Raw genomic sequence first — 14,891 nt, 5'->3', positions numbered from 1 at the left:
TCAAAGGGCCTGAGCAAGCGGCAGGTGTCACGCATGAGCTGCCAATGGCTGACATCTAAGTTACACAGGGGAGTACCTTTTATCCGCTTGTAACATCAGGAAATCGGTGATGGCCTTTCGCTGTTCGTAAAGGCGGTCTAACATATGTAGGGTTGAATTCCACCTTGTTGCAACGTCGCAGATCAGGCGATGCTGTGGAATTCCGTTCTGCCGCTGCAGCTCAAGGAGGGTGTGCTTTGCGGTGTAGGAATGGCTGAAATGCATGCAAAGTTTACGTGACATTTTAAGGATGTCTTGCAGTGGGATGGTGGATTTTAGGAACCGCTTGACAACCAGATTGAACACGTGAGCCATGCATGGCGCATGGCACAACCTTCCTTGACGCAGAGCAGACACCATGTTCTTTCCGTTGTCGGTCAACATGGTTCCGATTTTCAGTTTGCGCGGAGACAGCCATCTGTCGATTTCTCTGTTCATTACACTCAGAAGTTCCTCCCCTGTGTGACTACGTTCGCCAAGGCATACCAGGTGCAGCACAGCATGACATGCTGTGTACTGTCCCTGACCGTAGTTACAGCTCCACACGTCGGCGCTGCCGTGCACTTTGGCAGAGACCGACATGCTCAAAGACTGGCCCACCATCTCTTCTACATGTGAATGCAGGGCTGGCACTGCCTTTTTGGCGAAGAAATGCCGGCTTGGCACTCTCCACCGCGGCTCGGCACAAGCCATCATTTCTCGGAAAGGTGCTGAGTCCACCACTTGGAAAGGGAGGGACTGCAGCACCAGCAACTTGGACAGGAGGACGTTCAGCTTCTGCACCGTCGGGTGCGTGCTCGCAAACTGTTGTCTCTTGGAAACGGATTCCAAGAAAGACTGCTGACGGAATCCGTGAAGAGGAGTAGCAGGAGAAGGAGCATCTGAACGAGCGGAAGATGCCAACGAGCGACAACTCCCCTCAGCAGAGGTGTTGGAGCCTTGACTGGCTGATAGAGGGCGATTGACGTCGGGTGACGGAGCAAGTAACGGAGCGGGTGATGGAGCGGGGGCTGGCAGAACCGCCGTATCTTTATCACGGTTTTCCCAGGCCACCGAAAGGCGACGCTGCATATGCTGACGCAACGCTGTAGTCCCAACATTGGCCCCCTGGCCACGCTTGACTTTCTGGCCACATAGTCGACATATGGCTACGTTTACTTCCTCGGGCGGCTTGACGAAAAATTGCCACACCGCCGAGTAGGAAACTTTGCCCCCGCTACTCCTCACTGGCTGACTGCTACTTCCTCCGTGCACACCGGCACCACTACTGGCCGTGGTGGTAGGCTGCAGTGGAGCTGGTGCTCTACTCCGTGGCCATTTGGCTCCACTGACACTGCTGCGACCCTGCTGCCTCCTGGGCAACCCACCGACTGTTTTGCTCGCTGGCAAGCTGGCACCCTCTTCTCCTGATGATGCGGAAGCAATAGCCTGATGACGACGAGGCTGCCAAGTGCGATCAGCCTCATCATCATCAATTAGGGTCTCCGCGTCACTACTAGCCCCCTCGGCTGCGTGTGGGTCAGGAGACAGACCTGTCTCTAGACCGGCTACCGAGCCACTCTCCTCGCCAGTACTTCTTCGCCTGGCTGCTGAAGAGGCGGATGTCTCCCCCCGTTCCTGACCGCCCTCTGTTAGCTCTTCCTCACTGTACAGTGGGGCTGAGCCCACAGCATGCGATACTTCGCTTGGTGAGGGAACACCAAAGGACAGGGGCAGGTCGAGGACACGTGATTTCAGTGGGCTTGCTCCCGGGCCATGCCAACTAACGGTTGTGTCTGACGTACCCACCCACCGTTGGCTGTAGGTGTCAGAGGTGACCTGGGAAGAGGAAGACGACCGAGTCAACCAATCGATGACGGCAGGGTTGTCGGTGGAGACACGACCGCTGGATGACACCGGGAGCACTGGCCTCTGGCTGCTACTAGTGCTGCCTCGACCCCTTCCTCTGCTGCCACGTCTGCTCGCTCCTGAAACATTGCCTCCTCTGCCACTCCTCTGCGTGTTGTCTGACATACTCTTTAATTCAATAAGCACCCCAAAAATAAAACCGGATTTAACTCTTTGAACGTACAATAGTGGTTGTGAAGCAGAAAGTCAGTCAGTTTATTTAGCACAATCGGTCAATTGCAGCTTGCCGTTGGCTGGAAACTGTACGTTTATGTCACTGGAATGCACTAATCACCCAAAAAATATTACCGCCACCCGGCGTGTATATGGATTTAACTCTTTGAACGTACAATAGTGGTTGTGAAGCAGAAAGTCAGTTTATTTTGCACAATCGGCAAACTGCAGCACCAACTGTGCACGACAGCCACCAAAAAAAAAAAGGGTGTATGTCACTGTAAATTTTCGATTCTTTGATAGCTGTGTCCCTGAGTAACGATTCTGTGTCCCTGAGTAACGATTCTGTGTCCCTGAGTAACGATTCTGTGTCCCTGAGTAACGATTCTGTGGCCCTAAAGTCTCTGTGGCCCTAACTCTGTCCCTTAATACAGACAGGTCTGTCTCTCTTGAATGACCGGAGGCTAATGGAGAATTCTAAGATGGCCGCGATTTATAGCTCCACCATTACACAGTGCTGGCTGGCTGCTGATTGGCTAATGCGATCACATGTCATGATTCATGACTCATGAATGCATTATGGGTCAGCGCGCCTTGTCTGCGCGCCTTCCCAGAGATCCCCGCCCCATCTTCTCTGTCCATTTTCTCCTGTCGCCACACATGTCACCGCCATTTTTGGGAAAATTCGATTCGTGCATCCGAAGTTTGCTAATCTTCGGATTCGTCGCGAATAGAATTTTTCCAAATCTTCGGAACGAATTCCACTTCGTCATGTTCGATTCGCTCATCTCTAATCATCAATATTACTATCATCATCATCACCATCAATCAATTAAATTTGTGTCTGCAATTCTGTATGGTTCTCTTCATTTTCAGAAGCTGGGTAAATGTCACATTTCTTCAGTCTATACAGATAGTTAATCTCTCATAAACTGTCACAGTTTCAAAAATAAAGGATAATCCCATTCCATTATGATGTCATGCATGACCCCAAATTCTTGTCTGACCTTACCACAGGCATTGGAAATTGACACTGGCAATAGCTAGTATTCCCTAGTGTCCCTATACATGCACACAAAACAGAGGATGTTACCTCTCAGGCTTGTTCTTTCAGTCAATCTGACATGCACAAGTCCTACCATGCTGCCTGAGTCTAGTAAAGATTTGGTAAGGAAGGTGGTACACCTCCACAGCACAACTAAAGTGCCCCTCACATAGGTCAAGAAACTTCTTTAACATAAAAGGATACCTTCTGGATGGCTCCACTTTGCATAGGCCCCTCCTGTATTGGAGATGGGGCCCAAGTATGCCCCAAGGAATGACACCTGGAGCACTGAATTTGCCCCGATCTCCAGCAAGGGGTGAACTCTACAGGAGCTAAAGGAGACTTCCTGACATCAAACCCCTCTCATGGGCACAATAACCAGTGGTGTATTTAGGTTTTGTGCTGCCCCAGGCAACACAAAAATCGTCTGCCCCCACGGACACCGACCAACACAATGCCCCCTTCCTCCTCCCGTGGAGAGAGCCTGACACTGACCAACAACACCCCTGCCCCCCACCTGTGAGGTCCTTCCACTACCCCCCTTCCTGGCGATGGAGAGACTCATCTCCACTGCTCCAAACGTCCCTGGGAACGAGAGTCAGGCTCTACATATACCATCAAGCAGCCCGTCTCCGATCCCACCTTGTTCCCATGGTTGTGTGTCCTTTCTTTGATCAATTTTTCTGCGGGGAGGTGCTGCCCCCCTGAAAAATTCCACCCCAGGCAAGTGCCTTGTTTGCCTTGTGGTAGATTCACCCCTGACAATAACCCCTTATTTCCCCTTTAAAGAGAGGTTTTGAAAAAAACAAACCTACATAATCACCTAGGTGGATGCAGCATCAATCAAATGCTGCATATGTCCCCCATCATCTCTAAACCAAGAACTGAGCAATAAAGACTGCTGATTGCTAGTTCTTGGTTTTCAGAGCAAGTGCTCTCCCGTGACCCACAAAAGTAGGGCCAAAAGAGCTTTGGCCCTACTTCTCCTTTCAAGGGACCATAAGCCAAACATGGTATCACTTGTTCAAATTAGTAATATTATTATGCTAATATTTTATGTAAATATGGGCTGTGCTATGTTTTGTTACCATTAAAACCAGCAGCAGCAAGTTTGTCAAGTAACCGTTTAGGGAGTGATCAGGAAGCCGATATGGAGGCATTCCAGTTGTTGGTATTCTGTCTCAGGTCCAGCACTATTGGTCAGAGGTGCAATGGAAGCTTTTTCTCAAGGTGGCAGTGATATATGGTATTTACTGTAAGTGACAGTTTACTTGTACTTTAATGCTCATGTTTCTTTCTACTTTTCACTCTTCGTGGTTCTCATACATTACTGGATTTCCAATCCTACCACAAATGAAGACTCATTTTTAAAAGATTTATCTTTCTCTTTAAGCATATCTATATTTTCTTAGCTAGCACAAAACCTATTTTTGTGTAATAAGTGTTTCTTATATTTTTTTTAGACACATCTGCTCCCTGAGGCCAACTGAAGCTGGTCAGAAGCCAGTGCCAATGTCTTCCTGTCCTAGTGGTCTTCTTTTCTGTCTAACACGGAAGTTGAATTAAATGTAACCAAATTGCCCCAAGAGGAAGGGACCCAAGTCAGCCAGCTCACGTGAGGAACAAAAGAAGCCAGATAAAGTGTATGAGGACCCATTTGACAAGCAGGAAGAGGGGCCAGATAAGGAGAAGTTGGCCAAGGAGCAGGAGTTTAATGAAAAGTCAGCAAAGGAGTGGGTAGCTTGAGGAACAGGAGGAGGACAGATATCAAGCACAGCCTCCTCTCGTGAAGAAAGAAGTGGTTCCACCATGGCACGTCATAGCTCGGATGGCCAAGACAGGAACAGATATCTTGTAACCGTTATGCTGAATGATATTGTCTGATAATTTAGCAGAGAATAGTTGTTTTTGTGTTTTTTAGCAAGATGACCATTAAAATTTTCTGTCAGTTCTTTATTTCTGTCTGTTACTGCATATGGAGGATTCCCCTCACTTTCAGTCCCTGTGGCACCAATGCTGGAAATAGGGGAAGTCGTCACCAGGACAGGATGGCGCAAATAGAAAAAATATATTCTCAGAAATTCTGACAGTTTCCAGTTCTACTAAAAGTATGTTTTTCATGGTGTTTCTTTTTGGAGAGATTTTTCTTCTCTTCCTATTTGCATACAGAATTGAAGACCAGACAGAAGTTCTACCTTCCCTGCGCTATCCAAAACATAACGAGTTTGGTCTGGGCTTTACGTTGACTATTCTCCTGAGATGTATCTACCGATCGACTTCTGTACAACCAGCCTGTCAGGATTTTCCCGATCGATCAGTGCTGCCAGCTAAAGCTTCCTGTCATCAGAACACAACAGCATAGTGGGAGGATTCACATAGAATGTGTGGATGGTGGAATAGAATGATCTTTTTTTCTTTCAACTTGCTGGCTGAATCAAAAACAAATGACGAATGTATGGGCTACCTAAGTTCCAGGTCGTGACTTGAAGCTTACAGAGGGCCTCTGCTGCTTGATTTACAAAACATAATGGATCATTGGGGGAGCACAAGGAAGGCAAGCATAGGAAGCTGGCATCAAAGTAAATCTGGTGTTTTTCTTGTATGAAAGTATACCTTAATATGTGTCGATATTTTGTTGTTGCCATTGTAGTCTGCTCACAGTTACCTTAAAACATGCTGGAAATTCTTTTGGCGAGCAACTTTTACATTGTTTTAGAAAAGATAACTCAACAAGAAGCAATCATTTTACAAATCCATTTTAAAATGCATGAAGTATGTAACAGATTAGAAAGACAGGCTTTTGGCCATCTGTCAAAATTTAACTAGCATGGAGTATGGATCACAGGTTATTGCCTTACCTGTGAAGACATTACTAAAGAAAACTTTATTTTGATTATTTTACATTTACTGTGGGGTCTAGCACTATTCCACTGTTGATGAAAGTAAATATGTGTTATTATCCTAATTATTACAAACTATTATATTCTAACAGTTCCTGAAGAGAGCAAATTTTCTTGCCATGAGAAGCTTGCACCCCAGCCTTCACTAGTGGCAGAGAACATGCTGGTGAGTAATTGAAATGCAATGCTGAAAAAACATTCCTACTATGTGTTGGAGTGGGTAATTGTTAAGTTGCAGAGTAATATTACACTTGCCATAATTGTGTGAAGTCAGCTATCACTTTTTTCCAGCTTATGTAAAGTGTAGAACTGCTGAGGGGAGTTTACTAAAGTGTGAATTTCATTGACGTGAGGAGATCTTAAGGACTATTCAGACTATGCCTTGAGTGCAGTTACACGGTAACACAGCCCATTTATTTTGAATCTTGCATAGTGGTGCACTGTAATGGGAATGTATTGCCTGCTGCTATAGTAGTCCATTGGGTTGCCATCCAAAATGGCACTGCACCGAACATGGGCTCATGCTTTAATGTGTATTATGGTGACTTGCGTGTTACCACACATTAAAGTGGAGTTCCACCCAAAATTGGAAGCTCTGCTTATCTGCCACCCCCCATTGCCACATTTGGCACCTTTTAGGGGGGGGGGGGGAGTGGGTGCCCTGGCAAACTGAGCCAGAAGTTCGCCTTCCCTCTGCAGCCCTCTGGGACATGTGGGGGAACATGTGCCGTAGGAGACCAGCTATGAAGCCTCAAGGCTTCATTGTCGGTTTTCCTTAGTCAAGATGGCGGCGCCAGCACTCGATAGTCAAGTGAAGAATTGGCTCAGGCTGAGGACACCGCTGGATCACTGGACAGGTAAGTACCCTAATATTAAAAGTCGGTAGCTACAAGATTTGTAGCTGCTGGATTTTAATTTTTGGGAGTTGGACCGGAACTCCGCTTTAAGATTAGGAAACAATGTGAATTGGCCTAACTGATTTTGGCCCAGAGTTTTTAATTGACAAACTGAGTTGCAGTTAAAATGTCACTAAAGGCAATTTTTTTTTTTTAAGTTTTGGGTTGAGTGGAGAGGTATTAGAACTCTTGTCAGGTTGTATTGCTGTCTGTGCCATCCTGGGAGATTCACCCTCCCTTAGTCTTGTTTACTGTTCTCATTTAAAGTGAAAGAAAATCCCAAATTTTGACCTTGGTGACACCCCAGAATTGCCTAACTTTCGAAGGATTTCCTTGTCCTATTTTGCTGCAGGATAGGAAGTGAAGGAAAATCTCAGCAATGGGACACAGTTGGCCCCCCAAAAAACTGACAAGGGCTAAAACCCTACCTTGTGTTTTTACCGTGTTATAATCCTGCTCTCCACTTTTGCTTAAACAACAATGCTTTTTTTCGTAATAGGATTTGCTTGGAAAAATATTTAATCTTGTGTGAAATTTGTGTGAATCTTTTGTGCAACATTTTTATATCGACCCCACAGAATGCAATATGAAAAAGCTTGAAAAAAATCCACAATTTCAGTGACCTTCTTCATGAGGAAAATGGGACACGTTTATGGGTACTAATAAATAAGCCAGCACAGGTTGAGAAAAAGTAGATCCCATGCATGCCAGACACTTTAAACTCACATGAAGCACTCTTCCCTCACCTCTAAAGCAATATATTCCCCTTTCTATTCCCCTTGATATGTTGGAAATCCTTACCTTTCCACTACACTATTCATTAAAAACTCACTTAAAAGCATTTTTGCATCCTATATAATTGTCCTTGGATCTATAACTAGCTGGATCACCGAATAAGCTTCTTTAACTAGCCATTGTTAGATTATTCAAACTCTACATACAAGACAAATCTAGAGAGTTGGAAAGAAAAACTGATATCAATTGGATTCTGGCATTATATCTATCTTTAGAAACTATTTCAAATGCTATCTTTGTAATCAAAAAAATTGGTGAAAAAATTAAAATATGAAATCCAATATAAACATGACAAAGGTTCTAACTTCTCCCACTCAGTCCATACACGAATAACTAATTTTCCAGAACTCAAGCCTGAAGCCTATAATTATACATAACATCATCTTCTTTTACTGCTATGATGTAAGTGTAATTAAAGCGATCGTAAAGTCAGGTAATAAGGTTTACCTGAAGGTACAGTGAATATCATCTAAAGTTGGAGATATTCACATCAGCAAGAGCTGATTACATCACTGTGCATGCACAGTGCTCTCTGCATTCAGGCCGCATTAATGCTGTTAATGCATAGAGCGCTGTGCCATGATCGTGACACCCGGGCGGGAGTGATGTCATCACGGTCCGGCTGGTCAAAAACAAATGGACAGTCCAAAGCCAGAAGTAGTTTTTTTTTCTCATATGTTTAGGCCAAACTTTATACTGCTACATTTCCTTGGTAAAAATAACCCAAATCCGTGTATATTATTTAGTCTGTGTGAAAGTTAGTGTACAAGCTATGGTTTGTATCATTAAAAATTATTCAGTCCTGATGTACTAAAATGCTAGGACAGTACAAATACCCCCACAAATGACCCCATTTTGGAAAGTAGACAGTCTGAGGTATTTAGAAAGAGGCATGGTGATTTTTTGAAATTGTAAATTTTTCCCACAATATTTGGATAATGAAGAAATTACATTTTTTTTCACAAAATTTTCATGTTAATTTTTCTCACACGACATAGGCATACTTGTAGTTACACCCCAAAATACATTTTGCTATTCCCCCTGAGCATGGTGATACCACATGTGTGAGACTTTTTCACAGCATGCACACATAGAGAGGCACAACATCCAAAGAGCACTTTCAGGTGTTCTAGGGGCATAAAGTACACATTTAATTTTCTGACTACTTATTACACTGTTGAAGGCCCTGGAGCACCAGGACAATAGAAACACCCACAAAATGACCACATTTTGGAAAGCAAACACCCCAATGTATTTTATATGCTGCTTAATGAGTCTTTTGAACATGTTTTCCACAAGTTTTTAGGAAAATGTGGGAAGAAAATTGAAAACTATTTTTTTTTCCATCAATGGCTGTGGTGACAGGTACACTAATAGGCTGCACTGATGGATGCTGTGACAGGTACACTGAATGGCTGCACTGATGGATGCGGTGACAGGTACACTGAATGGCTGCACTGATGGATGCGGTGACAGGTACACTGACAGGTTGCACTGATGGATTCCGTAACAGGTACATTGATAGGCTGCAGTGATGGATGCAATGGCAGGCACACTAATGGGCTGTACTGATGGATGTGGTGACAGGTACACTGATAGGTTGCACTGATGGATTCAGTGACAGGTACATTAATAGGCTGCACTGATGGATGCTATGGCAGGTACATTTAATAGGCTGCACTGATGGATGCAATGGCAGGTACACTAATGGGCTGTACTGATGGATGTAGTGACAGGTACACTGATAGGCTGCACTGATGGATGCAACAACAGGTACACTGATAGGCTGCACAGATGTCTGCGGTGACAGGTACACTGATTGGCTGCACTGATGGCCACGGTGACAGGTATACTGATGAATGTGGTAACAGGTACACTGATAGGCTGCACTGAATGCTGTGGTGACAGGTATACTAATACACTGCAGTGATGGATGCGGTGACAGGTACACTGATAGGCTGCAATGATGGATGTGGTGACAGGTACACTTAAAGGCTGCACTGAGAGGTACACGGATGGCAGCTGTGACAGGCTGTACAATGTTCAGGGCACAGTAAAGAAGGGGTTAAATCAGTAACTCACTGTTCCTGGGTTCTTCTCTTCACACATGATCTGTGTGTGAGGAGAAGAAGCTGGTAACAGCAAGTTACCAGACTTTGTTTACATGTGTGTTTGGCTGTAATTGGACACAGCGGTCACATGGGTAAAGAGCCACTGTTCTTGACTTTTTACCTTGAGTGGTGAGAACAGGAGAACGTCATATAGCGTCCGCTCAGAAAGACAAAAGTCCTTCCCGGCCTATATCAGATTGTCGGCCAGGCGGGAACTGATTAAAGCACAAAGGAAATGCATGCTGACTATGGACCTGCTCAATGCAACAAACAAATTCACCTCTACCCAAATGCATTAAAAGTCCCTCAAAGAGGTCTTTCTGGTTCTTTTGGTCCCACTGTTATAACCTTAAAGAATGCTTTACACCAACATTTCATATTCCTGCCAGTCCCTCTGCTTTCCTAATTCAAACTGACCACGCTAGGCATGAGAAACACATACATCCCAGTAAGGTCCGTGTTCTGGCTGTGCTGGGTGCACAGCCTTGCTGTCATCCAATGGTCAGACTTGTGTCAACTCAGCAGGTCACTTGTGACTTGTGTCAGCACCCAACCACCCCCCCCCTCCACCCGCACAGCTAAGTTCTGGGGAGATAAGTATACTGCTGTTTCTCCACCCCACCTTTCTAAGCTCCTTATGAAGCGGAGAACAGCGGTCATGATAAAAAAAAGAGAATGGATAAGGTGATTATAATGTTTTTTGTTTATATACATGTTTTGCCTTTATTTCCATTTTAAACTGATTGGGTTGTCTTACAAGTGGTTCACACATACTTTAAAGCTGAATTCCATATGTGTTTTTTTTGCATAGCAACATTTGTCCATCTGAGACCAATGTATGTATGAACATACAGTCAGGTCCATAAATATTGGGACATCGACACAATTCTAAAATTTATGGCTCTATACACCACCACAATGGATTTGAAATGAAACAAACAAGATGTGCTTTAACTGTAGACTGTCAGCTTTAATTTGAGGGTATTTACATCCAAATCAGGTGAACGGTGTAGGAATTACAACAGTTTGAATATGTGCCTCCCACTTGTTAAGGGACCAAAAGTAATGGGACAGAATAATAATCATAAATCAAACTTTCACTTTTTAATACTTGGTTGCAAATCCTTTGCAGTCGATTACAGCCTGAAGTCTGGAATGCATAGACATCACCAGATGCTGGGTTTCATCCCTGGTGATGCTCTGCCAGGCCTCTACTGCAACTGTCTTCAGTTCCTGCTTGTTCTTGGGGCATTTTCCCTTCAGTTTTGTCTTCAGCAAGTGAAATGCATGCTCAATCGGATTCAGGTCAGGTAATTGACTTGGCCATTGCATAACATTCCACTTCTTTCCCTTAAAAAACTCTTTAGTTGCTTTTGCAGTATGCTTTGGGTCATTGTCCATCTGCACTGTGAAGCGGCGTCCAATGACTTCTGAAGCATTTGGCTGAATATGAGCAGATAATATTCCCGAAACACTTCAGAATTCATCCTGCTGCTTTTGTCAGCAGTCACATCCTCAATAAATACAAGAGAACCAGTTCCATTGGCAGCCATACATGCCCACGCCATGACACTACCACCACCATGCTTCACTGATGAGGTGGTATGCTTAGAATCATGAGCAGTTCCTTTTCTTCTCCATACTCTTCTCCATACTCTTCTCTTCCCATCACTCTGGTACAAGTTGATCTCGGTCTCATCTGTCCATAGGATGTTGTTCCAGAACTGTGAAGGCTTTTTTAGATGTCGTTTAGCAAACTCTAATTTGGCCTTCCTGTTTTTGAGGCTCACCAATGGTTTCCATCTTGTGGTGAACCTCTGTATTCACTCTGGTGAAGTCTTCTCTTGATTGTTGACTTTGACACACATACATCTACCTCCTGGAGAGTGTTTTTGATCTGGCCAACTGTTGTGAAGGGTGTTTTCTTCACCAGGGAATGAATTCTTCAGTCATCCAACACAGTTGTTTTCTGTGGTCTTCCGGGTCTTTTGGTGTTGCTGAGCTCACCGGTGCGGTCCTTCTTTTTAAGAATGTTCCAAACAGTTGTTTTGGCCATGCCTAATGTTTTTGCTATCTCTCTGATGGGTTTGCTTTGTTTTTTCAGCCTAATGATGGCTTGCTTCACTGATAGTGACAGCTCTTTGGATCTCCTCTTGAGAGTTGAAAGCAACAGATTCCAAATGCAAATAGCACACTTGAAATTAACTCTGGACCTTTTATCTGCTCATTGTAATTGGGATAATGAGGGAATAACACACACCAGGCCATGGAACAGCTGAGAAGCCAATTGTCCCATTACTTTTGGTCCCTTAACAAGTGGGAGGCACATATGCAAACTGTTGTAATTCCTACACCGTTCACCTGATTTGGATGTAAATACCCTCAAATTAAAGCTGACAGTCTGCAGTTAAAGCACGTCTTGTTCGTTTCATTTCGAATCCATTGTGGTGGTGTATAGAGCCAAAAATGTTAGAATTGTGTTGATGTCCCAATATTTATGGACCTGACTGTATCTTACCTATGGGATACTTGTGGAAAGTGACAATCACGGTAGTAATCACTGCTACTACAGTGATCGCTGCTGTCTTCCAGGTCCTGTGCCAAGGGCTGCCCTGTTGCATAGGGGACAGAGAGTCACTTGCTCAGCACAGGCACCATCTAAAGAACACCTTGCATTTTTCTCAATGAATGCAAGCTTTCTCTAAATGGACCAGGTGGAGATTGTGACGTCACCAGCCCACCTCTCCGCTTCATCCAGTCAGAGGACACTGCCCAGCTTGGCATGGGACCCAAAGGTAGCAGCGGCCACTGGAGTAGTGGTGACTACTGCAGGGGTTGTCACTTTCCTCAGGGATCCCACAGTTATAGTATGTCCATACTCACATTGATCCAAGCTGGACTAAAGCCGGCCATAGATCTGAAAGGTTATTCATATCATGCCAGGTGTGACGCGTGATTTTCATGCCGCAATCAGAAGTACCTGATCCAACATTCTAAGGTTTTTTTTAGAAAAGCGAAATTATGGCACAATTGTATGAGCTGTTTTTGTTCTTTTATTGACAAAGCCATCAGTTTTTGTCTCCTCTATGGCCGGCTTAACTATGCAATAAAATCTGTACCTGGAGTTTCAGCTTTAACATCTATTCTAGAATAAATAATGTCAACTGATTTACTAGAACATATTTGTGTAGAAATTGTCTGTATGTCCATCATGTTGCTACAGTTGTTTGCTAAATCAAGTTGTGCACTCTTTGCCAGCGTATTTTCATTCTAATCCTGATCCTAACAATCCTATACAATGCTCTGACAGTGTTAAACCTTTTGACACTGTTTCTCTCACCCAGGCCCACCACCCAGTAATACAGCATTTTTCCATGAGTCTGCCAAATTCCAGCACCACCACATGACCTTTTTGTTCTGGCACTTCTGCTAAGCATCGGAATACACATTATAATGAGTATTAAAAGCATCATCATTTGCACTGGTTAAGGGTTTTATGGGTCAATTTTGCTGAAGAATATATTTAGTGGATTACAGCCACTTGAAAATGCAAGGAAATTCACAACATAAAAAAAAACATCTGGATAGCTGACAATTGTGCTTTTTTAGGCCTGCGGGAAACGTTAGCTGTATCAAAACACAAGTACGATATTTCCTGACTAAATGCTATTTTAATGAATACTTTGTCAAATGCAATTTAATAACATCTCTATAGTTGTACTCAAATTCAACATTCTTTGCAATCAAAATAATTAGGACTTAATCATGGGTTAGGGAAGCATATTATCCAAGTCTCCTGCAGCTTTTTATCAGTGTCATTATATTGTTTTGTTAAATGTTTCGACTACTAAGAATCTTTCATACAGACACACAATCGTAGTTGACTTGGTATTGCTGTTTTATTATAGTTGGTAATAAGAATAGTAATGTAGTTTGCATGGATAGGGATACTGATTGAGCATTTTTGTTTGTGTTGCTGAAAATTGATTATAGTAAAGATTGACAATTTTATTAGTTAACTCCATTTATTAAATTGAATTCTAATCAATATATTGTATTTTGTTATTTCTGTTTGGTAAGTTAAAAAAAAATTGTTGATGGTGTCAGAGATTCAGAGCTGTTCTGTGCCCTCTGCTTAGTTCATGTTCTTATCTTGGACTACTGAATAATAAGCCTTCATGTTGTTGAGATCTGAGAGTGGCAGTGGTCCTGTAATTTATCAAAAGTCAGCTGCAAGGGCTGACACCATTTTGTCCACAAAAATGCTCTGTGGTGTCAGCCCACAACAGAACTTGTAGGTGCATTTTCATGTCTTACACTAGGTTCACACCTAAGCGTTTTCTGCAGCTTTTTGCATAAATGCACTACAGTCCATCTAACACGATCGCCTATGGGACAGGTTCACATCTCTGCGTGAAAAACCTGGTGCATTTTTTGGAAAGTGTCAAGGACTTTTTTGAACGCAAAAAGTTTTGTTTTTGGTTCTATAGATTTCAATGGAAATGCTGCAGAAAAGCACGTAGTGTGTTTTTTTTGCTGCGCTTTTGATGCGTTTTAAATTTGCTTAGCAACAAAAAAAACTAAAAAAAAAAACTCAGGTGCAAAAACGCAGAATGTAATGCAGAAACGGGTTAAACGCAAACTGCAGAGGTGTGAACCTACCCTTAAATTGGCCATACACTTGTAGGTGCATTTCAACAAATCATTGTGTATTTTTCAGTACTTGCAGAGTCTTTCAAGAAACAAAACACGGGGAAATATGCATATACTGCATATGTTTCTTTTTTTATTTTGCCAAGACATATACTTTAAAGTAGGCCTGCTTTTTGTTTTTGGATGTGCACATATTTTTAGCCAGTAGAACATAAAGCTTATATGTGACCTTATTTTGCTGTTAGCTATAACACCATACAAGTCTGCCCAACAACAGCCTCTTCCTCTATCCACATATTACTCCTAAACGTAAACCTGATAATCCACTTAGAAATGATTGGTAACTTTCAGTGTTCTGTATATCATCATTGTGTTGAGTAGGGAGCCGCCT

General features: G+C 43.3%; 1 long non-coding RNA gene across 4 annotated transcripts in view; it reads left to right on the top strand.

Moving 5' to 3' along the window:
* The window catches only part of LOC149460901 (uncharacterized), a 147,960-nt gene that overhangs the window by 58,219 nt on the left and 74,850 nt on the right, over window positions 1-14,891 (top strand). For all 4 annotated transcript variants that reach the window (XR_016312986.1, XR_016312987.1, XR_016312989.1 and 1 more), the window contains exons 3-4: window positions 4,609-5,724; window positions 6,138-6,211. This is a non-coding gene — a long non-coding RNA (uncharacterized LOC149460901). The remainder of the gene's footprint in view (window positions 1-4,608; window positions 5,725-6,137; window positions 6,212-14,891) is intronic.

Source organism: Staurois parvus, unplaced genomic scaffold (genome assembly GCF_062004578.1).
Source record: "Staurois parvus isolate SC_StPar_1 unplaced genomic scaffold, SC_StPar_1.0 ptg000217l, whole genome shotgun sequence".
In the NCBI taxonomy this organism is placed as follows: domain Eukaryota; kingdom Metazoa; phylum Chordata; class Amphibia; order Anura; family Ranidae; genus Staurois; species Staurois parvus.
This window is presented reverse-complemented; position numbering and strand designations above follow the sequence as displayed.